The sequence below is a fragment of the Mytilus edulis genome, chromosome 9 (assembly GCF_963676685.1).
Source record: "Mytilus edulis chromosome 9, xbMytEdul2.2, whole genome shotgun sequence".
Classification (NCBI taxonomy): domain Eukaryota; kingdom Metazoa; phylum Mollusca; class Bivalvia; order Mytilida; family Mytilidae; genus Mytilus; species Mytilus edulis.
Window position 1 is genome coordinate 10,775,187 of NC_092352.1, and position 19,110 is coordinate 10,794,296.

General features: G+C 33.5%; 1 long non-coding RNA gene across 1 annotated transcript; it reads left to right on the forward strand.

Annotated features, from left to right (window-relative positions):
* The first annotated feature begins 11,334 nt into the window (after window positions 1-11,334).
* Window positions 11,335-13,226, forward strand: LOC139487626 (uncharacterized). Its single transcript, XR_011655846.1, has 2 exons — window positions 11,335-12,274; window positions 12,714-13,226. It is a non-coding gene; the product is annotated as an uncharacterized lncRNA (long non-coding RNA).
* Window positions 13,227-19,110: the final 5,884 nt, after the last annotated feature.

The following is a 19,110-nucleotide window of genomic DNA, read 5'->3' on the forward strand; positions in this document are numbered from 1 at the left end:
GTTCTGGGAAACATATAAATGGAACCCACTCAGAAAAGCTCGGATTATTTATAGAAAGAACATTATCAATATATCTGAAAGTGAAATTAAATAATCTGGCTTCTTTGATCCTCTTGTTTTTGACAAGTGTCTGGAGGAACTGCGATTCATATGAAAATAAGAAGAGGTCGCCAAGAACAGGCGCACAGTTTGTTCCCATAGGAATGCCGACAATTTGATGGAAAAGTCTACCTCCAAACTCAACAAATATGTTGTCGATAAGAAACTCCAGCATACTGACCACTTGTTCTTCTCTGTAGCATGTTTTACCTTTTTGTTTGTCACTATTAACGAAATATGCCTTTAGAAATCCCAAAGTAATAAATTTATAGCGTATGCTACCATTTTTATGTTGAAAGGCATTGTTGATTATTTCTTTTAGGCGATTTTTCAATTTCACATGGGTAATAGTGGTATACAGGGTTAAAAAATAAAAAGTTTTGATAGAACTAATTTCAGAAAAAGACCGAGATTTAAAATTGTCTAGAAGTTCTTTAGAATTTTTAAAAATCCACATTTTGTTAATACCACTTCGCGAGTAAACAGTTTCACAGTATTTCTGAAGACCCTCTTTCACTGCGGACAGAGTTTTAGTCAATCTAATGGACAATTCTTTAGTGGAGCATGAAGATTAGCAAGCAATATACAGTTGCATTTGTTTGTACGGAATTTTATGAAGCTTTGGTATCCAATACAATCAAGGTAAGTTCTCCGATTTGGTGTTCAATGTAATGTTTATTGAAGCCATGAAGGACTTATGATTTGCTAAAATCTCATCTTGTAAAATGATATGTCTTTGTATGTGGGATTACCTGAGTGCTCCTTTATACCCAATTCTTTTACAAGACATTCGTAGTAATACGATTTACATACAAAGACAATAATATTTGAAGCTTTGTCCGCAGGAACAACAACATACTTATCATGAAGAGATGATAGACATTTCATGGCCTAAAGCAGTGTAAGGCAAATGACATTTCTAATTGCATATGCTTTCCAAATACATATCAGTTGGCACTGATGTAAAGGTTATTGTTAAAAAAATATTATATTGGATTTAATATTAACTGTTCTTATATAGAATAATAAAATAATATCTTCAAGGTTACATAGCAAATGTTCAGAAGATAAAACAGTGTTAACATAGAAGATGGGATTTGCCAGAGTCCCGACTCGTTAACGCAGCACACATAAAATGCTCACGAATAAGGTAACACGATACCGAATGGCATATCTCCCGATTTCCAAACTTTTTGGCACACGTGTTCTTTGAATTGAGTTACATCGGAATATGTAATAAAAAATGGGGGTCACCATTTTTGTTTTCTTTGTATTTTCATAGGAAAACGTCAATTTTGGCGACAAATATACCTAGGTATATAGGGGAAATGCCTTTTTTCGGCTTAACTTTTTAGATTTTCCAATGGATGGCTATGTTCTTATATACGGAGAAAAACAAAAAACTAACATAATATCCAGAATTGCATACTGAATCCATACACGTATAGAAACTCATATGTCACCATCCTTGTTTTTGAGATAAATGGCTTCAAAGTTGATTGATACCATTAGAATTGGACCGAAAACGTGTGACGTTATTAAATACAGAATGTAACGTTACGGTATTACTACTCAGAGATATTGAAAACAAAATATGTGTCGGGATCTGAAAGGTGTTTATTTTTATTTTTATTTCCGCTGTCGGGTTTCGTTAATTTCCTAGTAATGAAATACACAATTCTGCTGATATAATTTATTTCGTTCTGCACCTGGAAATTTCACTCACATGAATTAACATTAATCTCGTCTGATTTTCATAACGAGCATATACTTGAAACTTGCTTGAACCGGTTGGTTCCACGTGAATCATGCATAAATCAGGTACACGTTGAATTCACGTAAATTTTCAAAATAAGATTATTAAAAAATTTAATTAAAATCATGAAAAATACCTTCCTATTTTTGTAAAGTTCACGTGAAAATAACATGAAAAATTTCACGTGGGATTCATTTGAATTACTGAGTTTTTAACTCCATCATTTAAGACAATGGTGGTGTCGTTGCTTCATCCATGCAGAAATAGAGTACTTTAAAAATTTGATTCAGTTAACAGTTTTATAATTGATCGGTTTTTGATGGTTCTTTAACGTTCAGTGGCAAATAGTTCATGCATGTTCGGGACGATACAATACAATTTTGAAAACAGTTGTTAATAAAAGACACATTTGATGCACCAGTCAAAAAAGGTTTAACATTCTGTTAGTTGTGAATATTATGAGGGAAAATAATGATCCTGATAAAATGCACATTCTAAAAAAGAAAAAAATCAAAACTTAAAAGTCCCATATCAAATGACGAAATCATAAGCTCAAATACATTAAAAGAATGATAGATAAACAGCCATCATATTCTTGACTTGCTACACACATTTGTTTAGCGTTGTGTAAATGTGTGAGTTGGCTGCTCAACAAGTCGGACAAACCTTGCAAACTGTATGCAAAATTTCACAGTGTCATTTGTGGAAAATTATTTACGAACAAATCTTGAGATCATATATGCATTCTGTATAAGTGAAACAAACTGCAAATCCGAAATATAAAAGTTTCAGCTTGAAATTCCACATGTAGGAGATGTAAGTCGGAGTCTGCGTGCCTTTTATATTTTATCAAAACGCCTAATCCAGCAACCTGTCATGAACAAAAAATAAAGAAAATCCAGACGATATGCGCACTTTTAATATGAGTAGTAACACTAGGTACATAATTTAAACCTGAAGCAAACAGACTGTAAACCCTATATACACCAAGTTCGGGATTGACGGTAGAACGGACGCGGAGAAAAAAAGCATTCTATAATAATTCCGAGTAAATTTTCTCCAGAAGAACAAAAGTTTTAGGACTTAAACACATATGTACTAGCAGACTGAAATGTTACTGTGATAATTATACTTTCCAATTTAGGGGGCCAACGTTTACTAAATTTACAAATTAGAAATAAAAAGATGCTCGTCCAATTACCATTAGTCAAAATTTGCTTGATGTCTTTGGTTTTGATGTCGATAAATGTCCAGATGTTGCTATCTCATAAATTGCAAATCCCATGTCTCTATTTATCATTCTTTGTACAAATGACATGTTCCATATATTTTTTTGTTTTATTTGTACTTGTAATTTTACAAATAAAGTTTCATGTTACCCCACTTCCATACTTAGCAAGCGGAAACGTAGATATTTCTTTTTGCGTAAATATTCGTAAACTTTGTCGATTTCTTTGAAAAAAATAGAGGCAATGATTTAAATTTTAACAACTGAAGTTTCAAGTGACGGGTGTAAATTGTAGGATTGATTGTTGGTTGCTTAAACGTCCAGTGGCAAATATGTCATGCATGTTCAGGACGAGAACAAGTTAACATTAATACAATAATAGATAGGTTTTGTAATAGAGGCGATCCGGGAAGATGGTTGAGAAAATTTGGACTGACACTGGAAAATGAGGGTATATCATGTGAGCAATATGCCACCCATGACCTAAAAAGGCAACTATGTTAATGATCTATCAGTCATTTTGTCTCCGAACTTGTACATGTACATCATTTCCAACTCAAATCACACAAAAATATTTATAGATGCAAGTGGATACTTGGGACTGGCTTTAATCAGACTCTAACGGGACCTGGTTTTATTTTTTTTTTATTTTTGCCGAATCAAGTTCCCATGTATTTCTCAGCCTACGGTAACTTTCTCAGGCCTCATTCTGATGTTGCTGTCTGTCCTGTGTAGACTTGGTCTATGATATTACTAAGCTAGCACTTTATTTTTAAAATGTTTCCGAAACTATATCAGATTTACTCTGTACAGCCAATGAGAATGTTTACACTTGGAACACAGGAAATGTTATTCGGCAAAATAACCAAGTTAAACCACTTTTCTACATTCCATACTAACAAACTATTTTCTGTATGAGTTTCAAAGTCTGCTTGTATTGTGCTTTTTTGCCTTATTCTATCCGTATTCTCATCCAGATAAATTTCTTTTTTCCATTTTGCCCGAGCGGTGTTTTTGACGACCATTTTAACACCAATTAATAGTTGTACAATTCCCCGTTTTTTTACACATCATCCTAAGTTACTATAGACAAGATTTCTATTTTCAAAACAAAATTTCATTTGGATACGGCGTGCATCATGAAAAAGTTTTTATTGCAAAAATAAACTAAGAGTAAAATAAAGTGATAAAACTCGGTCTTTTGCATAAGAACATATATAGATAAATCGTGCAGATGCTAAAATATTAAAGAAACAGAATATGAATTAAAAGTAAAAGTAAAGTAATACATTTTTAAAGGTTAACAATGAGCAGAAGAATTGCCGGAAAACGATAAAACAATCTATGTCGAAAAGTTAACCGTTACGCATTGCATCAAAACTCTCGGCACTCTGCATCTAGAAAAAGTAACCGTTAAAAATGTCACATAGTTATGATTATCAAAAATATTTTTTCTTTATTATGTAATCACTTTGTGATTGCAGAACCTGCTGCATTGGCTTGTATGTGTGAACGTTATTCGATAAACACGACTGATGCAATGATTTTTAAAAAAACGTAGCGTTCTGAATATCTCAACATTTTTTAAACAATAAGTTTACAGAGAATTATCATATCAAAGATTTTTCATGTCAGGACAAACATGCTGACTACTGCACTACTGATACCCTCGTGGCAGTATGTTTTCCCAGGAGGGACATCACCAATGCAATAGATGTAAAAACTCATCAAAGATACCAAGCATATACTTTAGTAAACCAAACGCAAGTTTTGTCCACACAAAACTCACCAATGGCCACCGAACAAAATGTAAACTTTTATATTTCAAAGCCAGGGAAGAACAAACTTTCCATTCGCAAATTTACAGATCTAATATTGTTTGCTGTTATTTAGACGAATTATATGTATAGAATGCGTTGTCAGCCCCGACAGATATTTCGTGGGGATCTCATGGATAAAATCTGTCGTAGAGTTGTCGCTGGTTCAGATCTACTTATGATACAATTATTTCTGTGACTGCATCCTACTTTAACTTGTAAGATCCCCCACGATAGATAATTCATGTCTTATATATTATGTACTGTGTTACGATGCCAGATACAGAATAACGAAGTAACAACTGGCCACCGAAAGCTTGATTTTTGTCGGGTCTATGTGATCGAGTGGTCTAGAGCACCGGGCATACAGCAAGACGATTGAGTTCTACGATGTCTCGGAAGCGTTAGTTCGAATACCGCTCAGGGAAGAACAAAAAATGGCTGTTATTAACTATAATAGAAGAGCGCATTGTTTTCACTGATTTTTTTTTTTTTTATTGTAGAACGATATTAATTAGACTGGACGAGTAGAAACTATAATCTATGAAAAATAAAGGCAACCGTAGTATAACGCTGTTCAAAAGTAATAAATCTATTAAGTGGAAACCAAATCTGGTTTCACACTTATACCAAGGGAAAAGATCAACTAAAAGGGGAAAACAACGGAACAGCAGAAACACGAAACTGCAACATACAAACACCAACATACTTAGAAACAACTTTGTGGTTTCAACTTTTCAATTGTCAACTTTCTATTACCAAGCAGTTATTTACCCCGCTGCGCCATCGTATGTCGCTTACATAATCTCAGTTTATTCTCATAATATGCACATACATGTTCATACATTACAGACTGCATAAGCAGGAGTGCCACATTTGTAGAAGGAACTGATTATTCGAGAACATCGGTTAAATACCCTTTGTTGTTGGACTTGTATGGAATGGTTCGTCTTTTTGTCCTTTTTTTGTCATGGTATTGTGAATTCGTCTTATGAGTGTTATATCTTCTATCGTCCTTTCTACTACAGTTTTTTTTTAATTTTTCTGTTCACTGGTCAAAGGCATTCTCTTTCTATAATATCTTGATTTGAGTTATGCATGATTCTTTTTAAAATAAATTAATAGGGATATTATATTAAAATGACTTCCATATTCGATTTTTCTACTAAATACGGATTAAAGTTTGATTCGGTTTATTTGTCAACACTGTTTTTTTTTTTATTATTTTCGTTAATACAGCTGTGTCTATCATTATATTTCAATGTATACTGGTACCTTAATGAAGTTAGGGACTATATGCATATACTGGTACCGATTTGTTTTTAAACTAGAAACACGCTTTTAATAATACTAGATGCAAAAGACGATGATTATTAGTTGCGGCATTTATTGTTAACCAGTATATTACCATAAAAGTAGTTGCTAAATACCTTACAATTTTCACATTTTAGTTTACTCTATATGATAAAAAGAGCTGTAAATTCAGAAATATTGCGAGGATTTAAATAATGGAAATAATGTTCTCTGCTGAATTTTGAATGCGAAAAATCTCTCGTTTTGATAAATGAAGCAAATTTTTGTTTGCATATTGTCTTGAAATCGTAATAACTAATCTAACATTATTGTCTTGTCTCCATAAAAACCCTCCTTGTTCTTATCCGGATTTTATTATTATCAAATTAATTTTGAATTTGAACGATTCAATACAAGTCGTGTTTCCTCAATTGTGAAGTAAAGGAATAAGACTTTCTACCAATTATTTACTTGCCATGAGCCGACCATGTGTGAAGGAATGGCTTCAGATCGCCCTGCTGCTTTTGATTAGGGTGCATGTAGCTTGGTCTAATTTTTCCGTGTTTTCTAGACTGTTTTTACCCTTTATTCTTTTTCTTTACCACCATGGTGTTGTGTTTTTTTTTACTTGTATTTTTTTTGTTCCATTGGTATCCGCTACCCATTTAAAATCTGAAATAATTGTATGGCATCCTAAGGGCATTTTATTGAAGCTCTAAACTGGCATTTGAACTTGATAAATATGACATAACTGTATAAAATTTGCTTATAATCTACAAAGTTCTTGATTATAGTCGCCATCAGCTGTAATTCGTAGCGATTTTTGGTAAAAAAAAATAAACTATCAACCACGTTCTCTCGTGATATAGTTTTTCACATTCCATTCATAAATCGCCAAAAGAAAAACCACTACTGATCTACCTTTTAAGTGATTGCACTGTGATAATCCTGGCCTTCACATTTTCCAAGACGATTTTAATGGTGGAATCCGCCATTGTTTTTACCGGAATCGTTTTCGTGGAGTTCAAGTTCAGAACTATTGCATAAAGTGCGGGAAACTTTATCACATCAATGACAAGAATATTATAGGAAACTCCAAAAGTTACGAACGTCATATGTAAACATAGGATCCTCATAGAAACGAAGATGGCGGGTTTACAATGAAACAAATTCTGGAAAATGTGAAGGTCAGGATTATAACAGTGCGATCACTTAAAAGGTAGGTCAGTAGTGTTGTTTCTTTTGACGATTTATGAATGGAATGTGAAAAACTATATCTCGAGTGAACTCGATTGATAGTTCTGATTATTTTTATCAATAACCGCTACGAATTTCAACTGACAGCGACTATAAGTCATATGAAACTTCAAATTAAAACAAGTTGAATAAGTTTTATACCCTCGAATGGCCAAGTTTTATTATTCAACAAGTGTACGTGAACTTTTTTGTATGAATAATATGCCTTTATCTTATTAAATTCGCCAGATATGCACTGCGATTGAAATATTTCATCCCGTACAAATTTACTTTTTCTCGGTGCAGTCACCTTCTCCACGAGACTTCTCGTTGAAAACTTTGACAACCGCACATAACATGTGCGAGGGAAAACCTGTTTTTAAAAGAATGTAAACACACGTGCATTGTAAGGTTACTAATGTTAACAGTATATCCATAACATTGTAATTACATAAAACTCGTTTCAAGTGAATTCAAAACAATCAGAAACATAACATTCAATTAAAAAAGGCCATAAAATCAGCACTTTATCTTACAGTTTTAAATCATTAGGGCCCTGCCTTTAGGCGGGTCGCACTATATATATAGTGACCAGTCTGTCCGTCCGTCCGTCCGTCCGTAACACTTTAACTTTATGTCCGCTCCATATTTAGAGAACCATTATGATTTCATACTTTATACTTTACATGTTTATTAACCACCACCAGGGGGCGTGTCATGATGTATGTACAACTTCCTAGGTCAAAGGTCAAGGTAAAAAAACATTGGTTTCAGTTGACAACCCTGTGTCCTGTGGTGAAGATCGTGTCCGCTCTATATCTTGAGAACCGTTATGATTTCAAAGTTTATACTTGACATCCATTTTAACCAACACCAGAGGGTGTGTCATGATGTATGTACAACTTCCTAGGTCAAAGGTCAAGGTCAAAAACTTTGGTTTCAGTTGACAACCCCGTGTCCTGTGGTGAAGATCGTGTCCGCTCCATATCTAGATAACCGTTATGATTTTATACTTAATACTTAACATGTTTATTAACCAACACCAGAGGGTGTGTCATGATGTTTGTACAACTTTCTAGGTCAAAGGTCAAGGTCAAAAACTTTGGTTTCAGTTGACAACCCCGTGTCCTGTGGTGAAGATCGTGTCCGCTCCATATCTAGACAACCGTTATGATTTCAAAGTTTCTACTTGACATTTATGTTCACCACCACCAGAGGGCGTGTCATGATGTATGTACCACTTCCTAGGTCAAAGGTCAAGGGGAAAAAAAACTGGTTTCAGTTGACAACCCCGTGTCCTGTGGTGAAGATCGTGTCCGCTTTATATCTTGAGAACCGTTATGATTTCAAATATTATACTTGACATCCATTTTAACCAACACCAGAGGGTGTGTCATGATGTACATTTTGTATGTACAACTTCCTAGGTCAAAGGTCTGTCTGTCTGTTGGTCTGTCCATCGCTAACAAATTTGATCCACACTATATTTTGAGAGGACAGCTGTTATCATTTCATACTTTATACCTGACAAACATTTTCAACTTAACATATATATTAACCAACACCAGAGAATGTGTCATAATGTATGCATCCTAGGTCAAAGGTCAGTCCGTCGGTCTGTCCATCCGTTCGTTTTTCTTAACAAACTGGGTCCGCTCAACCTCTCGAGTCATATCACTATTATACTATGAAAGTAAGTTGAGAATATTTATCAGTTTTAACTTAAAATCTTAGAATAAAATCACACATGAGACTATGTAATAAGTATAGATTATAACATGCCCTTTTCCATATTGGCCCTGGTATCATCCCAAGACTCCCATATCGGCCTCGAGGCTTTAGCCGAGGGCCGATATGGGTCGAGGGATGATACCCGGGCCAATTTGGAAAAGACATGTTATAATCTTTTTATCACATATTTAAGTTCTGCAGAAAAGAGAAAAAAAAACGTAAATTATATCAATTTTATGATACATAAAAGGTAAAATCTTAAGCAAATTATCACAAACGTGTTGTTAAGGATGCAATGACGTCACATCATTAGGAACAGGGCACAATATGGATATGTCTTTTTTGCCCCGGGCAATTTTGAGGTTATTGCATATGCAAAACCTAATGTATTCATAACAAATATGTGATAACTTCAAATAATGCTTCATATCAGATTATCCATACAACTTATTTACCCCACGTTATTGACAGCGGGGCCCACAGAGATGGCTCCCATCTCAATGGTATCTAGTTTGATCAATGATAAAAGATATATTTTCGGCTTCAGATTCCTTTACAACAATAATAAGACTAAAGCGTATCAATTATTTGTTACTAGACTTTTTTTGGCAAATTTCATATAACAAGCGGATTCAACTTCTTAACAACATTTCAACAGATTGCAAACTAATTCTTAAATTATTTACAGTAATGTTTTGTATGATTATTAGACAGCTGTCCATTATCGAAAGCTGTTTTTCGACTGCTAGATTGTTTGTGATTAAAATAGACTTTATTAAAGTACGCCTTACCTGCCTGTTTATTTAGGACTTCTGAAAAAATATTTTTTTGAATTCAAATAATGATTTTAAAATAAATAAACGCCTGATTCAAGATGCTTTATGGACAAAAATGTATTTCTTTAGCTTCATGTAAGTGAACCAATCATGCTTTATTGAAGTCTATGTTACTTAAGGGCATACAATACAGTTACAGGGAAGGTAATGACGTTGCTAACGTAAAATGTTATTTTCGCGACGTCAAACTCTGACATATCGGGAAAAGATGCATTTTTCGACTGATTTTTACCATTCAAACTTATTTAATTTGAAAACGAGTGCATGGACCCCTATTTTTTAAAACAGCAATTTGTTTCATTTTGCAAGAAGATTATGTGACCCAAATTTTATAAAACTGTAAATAGCGCAATTTTTAAAATTTTGATAAACATGCAGCAAAAAATGACGTGTTTTCCTCTATTCATGAACATTTGATAAATATAGAGTTATTTCGGAATAAAAATTGCATAATTTTTAATGATACTTATAAAATACAGAAATTACCGATTATTTAACAAAAACCATTTTGTGTTTATCTTTTAAAACAAAAAAGTTATGTGTTTCTTTCGAAAAAGAAAATACGGACACAAATCTGAATTTTGAGCAAATATACAAAATTTCGACCTTATTTTACTCAAAAAGTAGCACATAAAGGTATATTTTTTTTTATTTCATATTTGATTTAATCAGGTAAAAAATAGCCTATATGCAAATTTTCATCAACTTGTAAATACAGGTTCAAAACTGTATCGTATGCCCTTAAAGTAATTCTATGATCTATTTCCGGGCAGACAGAAACAAACATATAAAGCTTTAGTCCAAACAAAATTTTACTGATTTTAAGATACAATTGGACAGGTAATAACATACGGTTTGTGCAAAGACAAATTCATATGAGATTTTCCAATGTAGTTTGTTTTTAAAGGCAGTGCTTTAAGGCCTGACTTTCAAGTCATGAGGTTCATCTTTCCTTACGCAAATCTTTGCTGGGGGTCATTTTGCAAGAAATAGATCCGGAAATGTTTAAATTTCTCCTCTACTTTTTGTGGTATGTATTGGTTTTTGTTCCTTTCATTTACATTGGGAAATAAAGAAACGATCAGTGTGTATTGTTCGTTTTAAAAATCTGTTTATTAATGTGTCTTTTGCATTATAAGCAGTCAATCTGATTACAAACTATCATTATTCGAATTCCGTGTGGAAAGAGGTCCGTTCAATTTCGAGTACTATTTGCGATCTAAAGATATTTTAAAATCATTTCAATCGTTGATATAACATGATATTATAATTAAAAGTCGACTGACCGTGAATTATATTGCATAATATACAATTTAAAGTATTTCTTCTGTTCGTGAAGCCGTATGACGTTATAGTTATTTCGGTCTCAGTTATGTAAAATATGAAATTATCGTTCCTGAATAGGGTTCCACTAATTAAAGACAAGAAGCGTCAAAAAGTGATAAGAAGCGACAATAAAATTAAATTAGCGATAAGAAGCGACAATATAATTAATTTAGCGAGAAGAAGCGTCAAGAAGACTATATAGCGACTATACATAAATAAAAAAATGTCATTGCAACAACTTATTCCCCATAGATATTAAAAAAAACATGCATTATTTTTTATTATAGGGGCGGTTATAAAACATTTTTTTATATTACTGTACATTGATAGATAAAAATATGTTTTTATTAAGAAGAAAGGGATTAGTTTTTATTAGATATAAAAAAAATATATTTTATGCACACGCTAAATATTGGCCATCAAAACAAAAAAAAATCAATTTCCTTTTAAAGAATTTATTGAATCAAAACCATGCAATATCATTTCCTTTCTAACAGTGAAATTCTTCTTTTTCATAGGGACATATTTGATAGGTGTAGCTTCACCCTATCACATCAAATGAGAATAGCCTCGTGAGAGAATTACGATTCGCTTGTCCCTTGTTAGTTATTGTCGCTTCGTCACTAAATTAAACTTCTTGTCGCTGTTTGTCTCTAAAATTCTTCTTGTCTCTTATTAGTGAGACCAGTCAGTTCCGTCCTTAACTTCCGTTTTTGCACTGCAAAACAATCACACAATTAACGATGCCTAGTCCTTGTTGGTGTGTACCTGAGTGTCATTTAAGAGGAGGACTTGCATTTCTAAATGACTTAATAAGAAGGAAAAGTTGGATCAACGCCATGGCTCAAACGTAGATTGTCATGTGCGATGCAATCGTAGAACCCATATCAATCAGCTGTTGTTTGCAAGGCACATTTTACTGAAAACGACTACGTTCAGGAAACTATTCATGGTAAAACTTTATTTTCGTTAAGAAATATATACTGTTATTTATATAATCGCCATGCAAGTAAACCAAAGTCTGTTTGCAACCGCAATTATCGTTTTAGAATAAAAAGGGGGGTGAATTCAAGACGTCATAACTTTGGGATTACGATTCAATATCATCTGTTTGACATTTTTTGGTTAATACTACAATTGTATGGTTTTTCTACAAGAGATATATTATACTGATAATTATTTTAGCAGTAATTATGTAAATTTCGGTTGTAATGACAAGAATTCATGAGCTATGCCTCGGGCTTTCTTGAAAAATATCAATGACAATGTAAACAGGAACAAAACATTGACATGAATGATGCTCTCCACCTATGTTATAGTTATTTAGGTATGTGTGTTGCACAAGTCTTTCACAAGTTTCAAAAAAGCTAATGTTATAAAACTTTTTTCAGGGCACATACCCACTTTATAGAGACTTGTCTACTGCCATGCATTCCCATCCTATTTTCATGCACCATTTGTAAGCAAGAGACTGAATGGTTTACAAAATTAAAAATCAGGACGGTGTCCCGTTAAACCAAAAGAACTAAACTTGATGAATATTGTAGGAGAAATCTAGAGGAAAGTTTTGATTTGTGAAATTGGTTTTCCTGAACAGATGTACATTCATCCTGCAGGAAAGATTTATAACTGTCCACCACCAACTGACGAGCTAATGTTGAGCTTCACAGATGGAATTACTCAAACACCATAAATGCCTATGTTTTCAGCACAGATTTCACAAATCATGACACAGCTGTGCATTTTTATGCCCCACCTACGATAGTAGGGGGGCATTATGTTTTCTGGTCTGTGCGTCCGTTCGTCTGTTCGTCCGTCCGTCTGTCCCTCTTCAGGTTAAAGTTTTTGGTCAAGGTAGTTTTTGATGAAGTTGAAGTCCAATCGACTTCAAACTTGGTACACATGTTTCCTATGATATGATCTTTTTAATTTCAATGCCAAATTAGAGTTTTTACCCCAATGTCACGGTCCACTGAACATGGAAAATGATAGTGCGAGTGGGGCATTTGTGTACTGGGGACACATTCTTGTTTATACCTGTTAAGAGTCGAAAACTAAATATTATTTTTATATAAATAAACATATATTGTGTCATTTTAGAACTTATATTTTTCCAAAGGATGCATGAATGAAATTAGTGAAATTCATTTTGCTTTGATATATAGATTTGAATTACAATTGTTCATGTTATTGTAATGCATATAAAAATAAGGAGATGTGGCACAATGTAAATATATGATATTCTGTGAGTTTATCAAACTAAAGGGGATAAGAAATGGGTATAAGCAGTTACAGGACTGTACTACTGTACATTCTCCAACAATGAGAAAAACTCATACTGTAAAGAGAATTTCATATTTACAAGTAAGTTTTGTTTTTGCATTGAATAATTTTCTTCTATTGTCTTAAAAGCAAATATGGGAAGTGGTTAAAATGCTAATGAGACAGCTTTTATGGCCACCAGATGTCATTGTTACCTTGATTAAAAACTCCTTTTTAGCTCACCTGACCTGACTCATCACTTGGTTTCGTCGTCCATAAACTTTTACAAAAAATCTTCTCTGAAACTACTGTGCCAAATTTAACCAAACTTAGCCAAAATCATCATTGCGGTATCTAATTTAAAAAATGTGTGGTTAGACCCAGTCAACCAACCGAGATGGCCACTATGGCCAAAAATAGAACATACAGGTAAAATGTAGATTTTGGCTTATAACTCTGAAACTAAAGCATTTAGAGCAAATCTGACATAGGGTGAAATTGTCTCTTCAGTGAAGATCTATCTGCCCAGGAATTTTCAGACAAATCTGACAACCCGTTGATTGATTGATTGATTGTTGGTTGCTTAACGTCCAGTGGCAAATATTTCATGCATATTCAGGACGAGAACAAGTTCACAATAAATACAATAGGTAGGTTGTTGTAATAGAGGCCATCTAGGATGATGGTCGGGGAAATTTGGACTGCCACTGGAAAATGAGGGTATATTGGATAGGGACAGAAATTTTGCCTTGCAACAGGCCACCTACGGACCCCTCAAAGAGTTGTTGCAAGGGTTCTTAACGTGCAAAGAGCGTGGCACTCTCTTTACACGAGGCATCGGATTTAACGTCCCCTTCTGACGGACGTGACTGCGAACTTGATACATCCCGCACAGCCAAACGGACGCCCCACTTCGGCAAGCGTTTTACTGCCGGTCGGGAGAAGACCAAGTGACCATATTTCTATACCCCAGTCACCCTTGGGGTCGACAACCCGTTGATGGATTGCTGCCCCCAAATTAGTAATTTGAAGGAAATTTTGCAGAGTTTGGTTATTATCTTAAATATTATTATAGATAGAGATAAACTGTAAACAGCAATAATGTTCTGCAAAGTAAGATCTACAAATAAGTCAATATGACCAAAATTTTAAGTTGACCCCTTAAAGAGTTATTGCCCTTTATAGTCAATTTTTAACAATTTTCATAAATTTTTGTATTTTTTGTTAATTTTTAAAAAATATTTTCAACTGTAAATACTGGGCCATGTTTATTATAGATAGAGATAATTGTAGCACCAAGAATGTTCAGTAAAGAAAGATCTACAAACACATCCCCATCATCAAAAACACAATTTTGTCATTTTATATGTGTCCGTTGTTTAATATGCACATAGACCGTCCAAGGTGAGCGACACAGGCTCTTGAGAGTCTCTAGGTCATTAATGCAGGTAGATAACTTTATCATGTTTATACTGAAAAATAATTTTGCTTGGAGGGAGAATTTAAAAAAAAGTTCTGTCTTCAAAAGAGTTGACATGTTACTATGTACATTAACCATTATGTTACTTGATGTTCTAGCAATACACACAGAACGGAGACTAGTCAATCTTTGTGAATTATTTTTCATAGGATAGGAGTAATTGAATATGTGTATATAATCAATAATTAAAAATAGTTTTATTTACATTAAAAAGGAAAAGTTATTATGTCTTAAAAATGCATTTCATGGCGAGGTACAGAAAATATACTGTAAACAGTAGACTATAGATATAGTTGAACTAGGTACAAGAGAACTCTAAATCTTAAATACTACAAACCCACCTCTGTTCTATGGAAGATAATGATATAACTGGACTAGAAATACACACAACCTGTAATTAACTGCCTTTACAGCGCTTTCGCGCTTTGATTTTATTATTATCACCAATTATTCGTATTTGTTACTTTTTATTGGGAAATAAATTTTTATCTAATATGTCATATTTGAATCAGTGATTGTTAATATAATTATAATTTTCAGTCCAGACATAAGACATTGTTTATAATACTGTCCCCCTTACTTCTTCAAATTGGAAAAGGGACACTTTTTGTTTAAACTATATTTCCGCGGTATAACATGGATTATTAGGAGTAATTTATGTATACCTCAGATGGACAACTTGCAAAACTGGTTAAAATTGCGCATAAAATGAGTATACGAGAATACACCAATTGGCTTAATTATAAACTGTTAAAAAAGGAAAAAAGAATAAAAAATGAAAATTCAGAGAATTGTTGACAAAGAGCTCCTTTTTCTTTTACTATAAACAACAAGTCCTAAGATACGTATTTTACTGATTTATATCCCAAAATATTACAAAAATAGGAGATTCCGGTTAACTTAATTGTTTGTATGTTGCATGACCAAAACAGGATTAGATACCTCATTTTTGCATTTAAGAGCTGATATTTCCCATAAACAGGAATGTTCATCTACAAAAAAGTAAATTAAACATGATTGTTACATCAACTATGACCTTTTTTATTGGAATGGATATTCGTTATTTCAGATCTGAGAAAAATGCAAAAGGTATCCTTTTTTTTTTTACTAATTTCTTACATCTCTTTCAGATATTCAAAATCTTATGTCCAAATGTTTTACAATGATAACGATGCATTCATGCTTTCATTTGAAACAAAAAATATCAACATATTCTACATATTTTGGAAGTAACACCCATTTTGTTTTAATATGTACTACTTTCGGGTATGTTCTTTCAGATCGGGCCTGAATAAGTGATTTTACAGCAATAACATCCCAATTTAATTAATAAAAACAATTTCTCCACATTATAACTGTAGAATTAATTAATAAATGTATTTCTTAATATCAAGAATAGAATTGAACAATTGCATTATATACTAATCATAAAGTAGTTACTGAATTGAAAATAGGCCACACCTGCTGTGTTAAATTCTGTAAGAAAATCTTATCAAACTTACAATCGGCAATGTCCTCGGTTGAACGATGACCTAGTACAATATATGTTCACTATCAGACAAGAAGACATAAAATTCCCTTAACTCAGAAATATCTGTTTGTTACAGCTTTTAAGTCATCATTTCTTATACAAATAAAACATAACCAGTCTGTTCATTCCTCTGAAGGGCAAGCGGACCGAAGTTCATTTGAAAAAAAGTAAAATGAAATACAATAAACAAGACCGGATTTTAACCCCATCTGCAAATAGCACCAACCAAGTTAAGACTTATTTTAAAAAGACTCTTTTAGTTATATTATAGTAAGAAAGGCTGATAAGCAGGTGCAATTCAACAAAAGATATTGAAATCTTTTTAAGACTAGGTGAAAATGTCCAAGTTGGTGAATTTGAAATGTTCACAACTGTTTCTATTTTCTTTCATATTTAAATGTAGCGTCTTAATTTATGATTGTTTGCATCTTATATACACGTTTTTGTCGAGCCTGCAACTTTTGATAGTGATCCGGCGGCAGCGGCGGCGGTATTAGCTAACTTCTTTAAACGTTTATATTTTAGAAGGTGAAAGAGCTTGATGCTTCATACTTGGTATATAGATGCCTCATGTTACGAAGTTTCCGTCAGTCACATGTCCAATGTCCTTGACCTCATTTTCATGGTTCAGTGACCACTTGAAAAAAAAGTTCAGAATTTTCGTAACGTTAAATTCTCTCTTATTATAAGTAATAGGATAACTATATTTGGTATGTGTGTACCTTGCAAGGTTTTCATGCCCGTCAGACAGTTTTCACTTGACCTCGACCTCATTTCATGGATCAGTGAACAAGGTTAAGTTTTGGTGGTCAAGTCCATATCTCAGATACTATAAGCAATAGGGCTAGTATATTTGGTGTATGGAAGGACTGGAAGGTGTACATGTCAAACTGGCAGGAGTCATCTGACCTTGACCTCATTTTCATGGTTCTGTGGTTATAGTTAAGTTTTTGTGTTTTGGTCTGTTTTTCTCATACTTTATGCAATAGGTCTACTATATTTGTTGTATGGAATGATTGTAAGGTGTACATGTCTAGCGGGCAGATGTCATCTGACCTTGACCTCATTTTCATGGTTCAGTGGTTATAGTTAAGTTTTTGTGTTTTGGTCTGTTTTTCTCATACTTTATGCAATCGGTCTACTATATTTGTTGTATGGAATGATTGTAAGGTGTACATGTCCAACTGGCAGGTGTCATCTGACCTTGACCTCATTTTCATGGTTCAGTGACCACTTGAAAAAAAGCAGATTTTTTGTAATGTTGTCAACTTGAATTCTTTCTTATTATAAGTAATAGGATAACTATTTTTGGTATGTACGTACCTTGCAAGGTCCTCATGCCCGTCAGACAGTTTTCACTTGACCTCGACCTCATTTCATGGCTCAGTGAACAAGGTTAAGTTTTGGTGGTCAAGTCCATTAAGTTTTTGTGTTTTGGTCTGTTTTTCTCATACTTTATTCAATAGGTCTACTATATTTGTTGTATGGAATAATTGTAAGGTGTACATGTCTAGCGGGCAGATGTCATCTGACCTTGACTGCATTTTCATGGTTCAGTGGTCAAATTTAAGTCTATAAGTTTTGGTCTTTTTATCTAATAATATATACCAAAGGTGAACTATATTTGGTGTATGGAAATATATTATGATCTATATGTCAGTCCCGCATGACCTCAATTGCACGGTTCATTGCTCAGTGTTAAGTTTTTGTGTTTTGGTCTATTTTTCTTAAACTATAAGTAGTAGGTTAACTATATTTGTTGTATGGAAGCTTTGTTAGCTGTACATGTCTGCCTGGCATGGTTCATCTGACCTTGACCTCATTTTCATGGTTCATTGGTCTTTGTTTAGCTATCTTGATTAATGTTAAGTTTATGTGACAGTTGTAATAAAGCTTTATACACAGGACTATCAACATAATATCAATGAATAGTAAAGAAGACGAGACATTTCAGTGTGTGCACTCTTGTTATTGTAATTACAGTCCGTTGCAATGATGATGGCGTTTGCTATTGTTGTAGGTCAATGTTTGTTTTGTTCTGTAGTTTAATTTGCATCACTGTCCCGGCGAACAGCCTTTAGGATAATCATAAGAATTGATAATTAGCTCATCTAATTGAGAAAGTCGGGTACTTCTGTTATGTTCAGGCGTGTTTTAGTTGACTGTTTTGTCTTGAAAACGTACAAATCCAAAATATTTGATGCATAATCTCGTTTGAGATTCCATTATTTCTATATATTATACATATGTTAATACAATAACATTAAACACTCAAAGTACTAATGATGCAATGATGGTCAACTAACGAATGTATCATCAGAACAAAATGTTAAAATTTGAGGTTTATTTCTTACTTGTATTCCCCCTTTACATTTTACTGCAAGCCTTTGACGACAGACTTTACCTTTGAATATTTAAAAGTATACCTATATTCGTGTGCGTTTTGTGAGTGAGGGTGTGTATGTGCGCGTTTTTTTTTTATCTCAGATTTTTATACGACTTCAATGAAAATAAC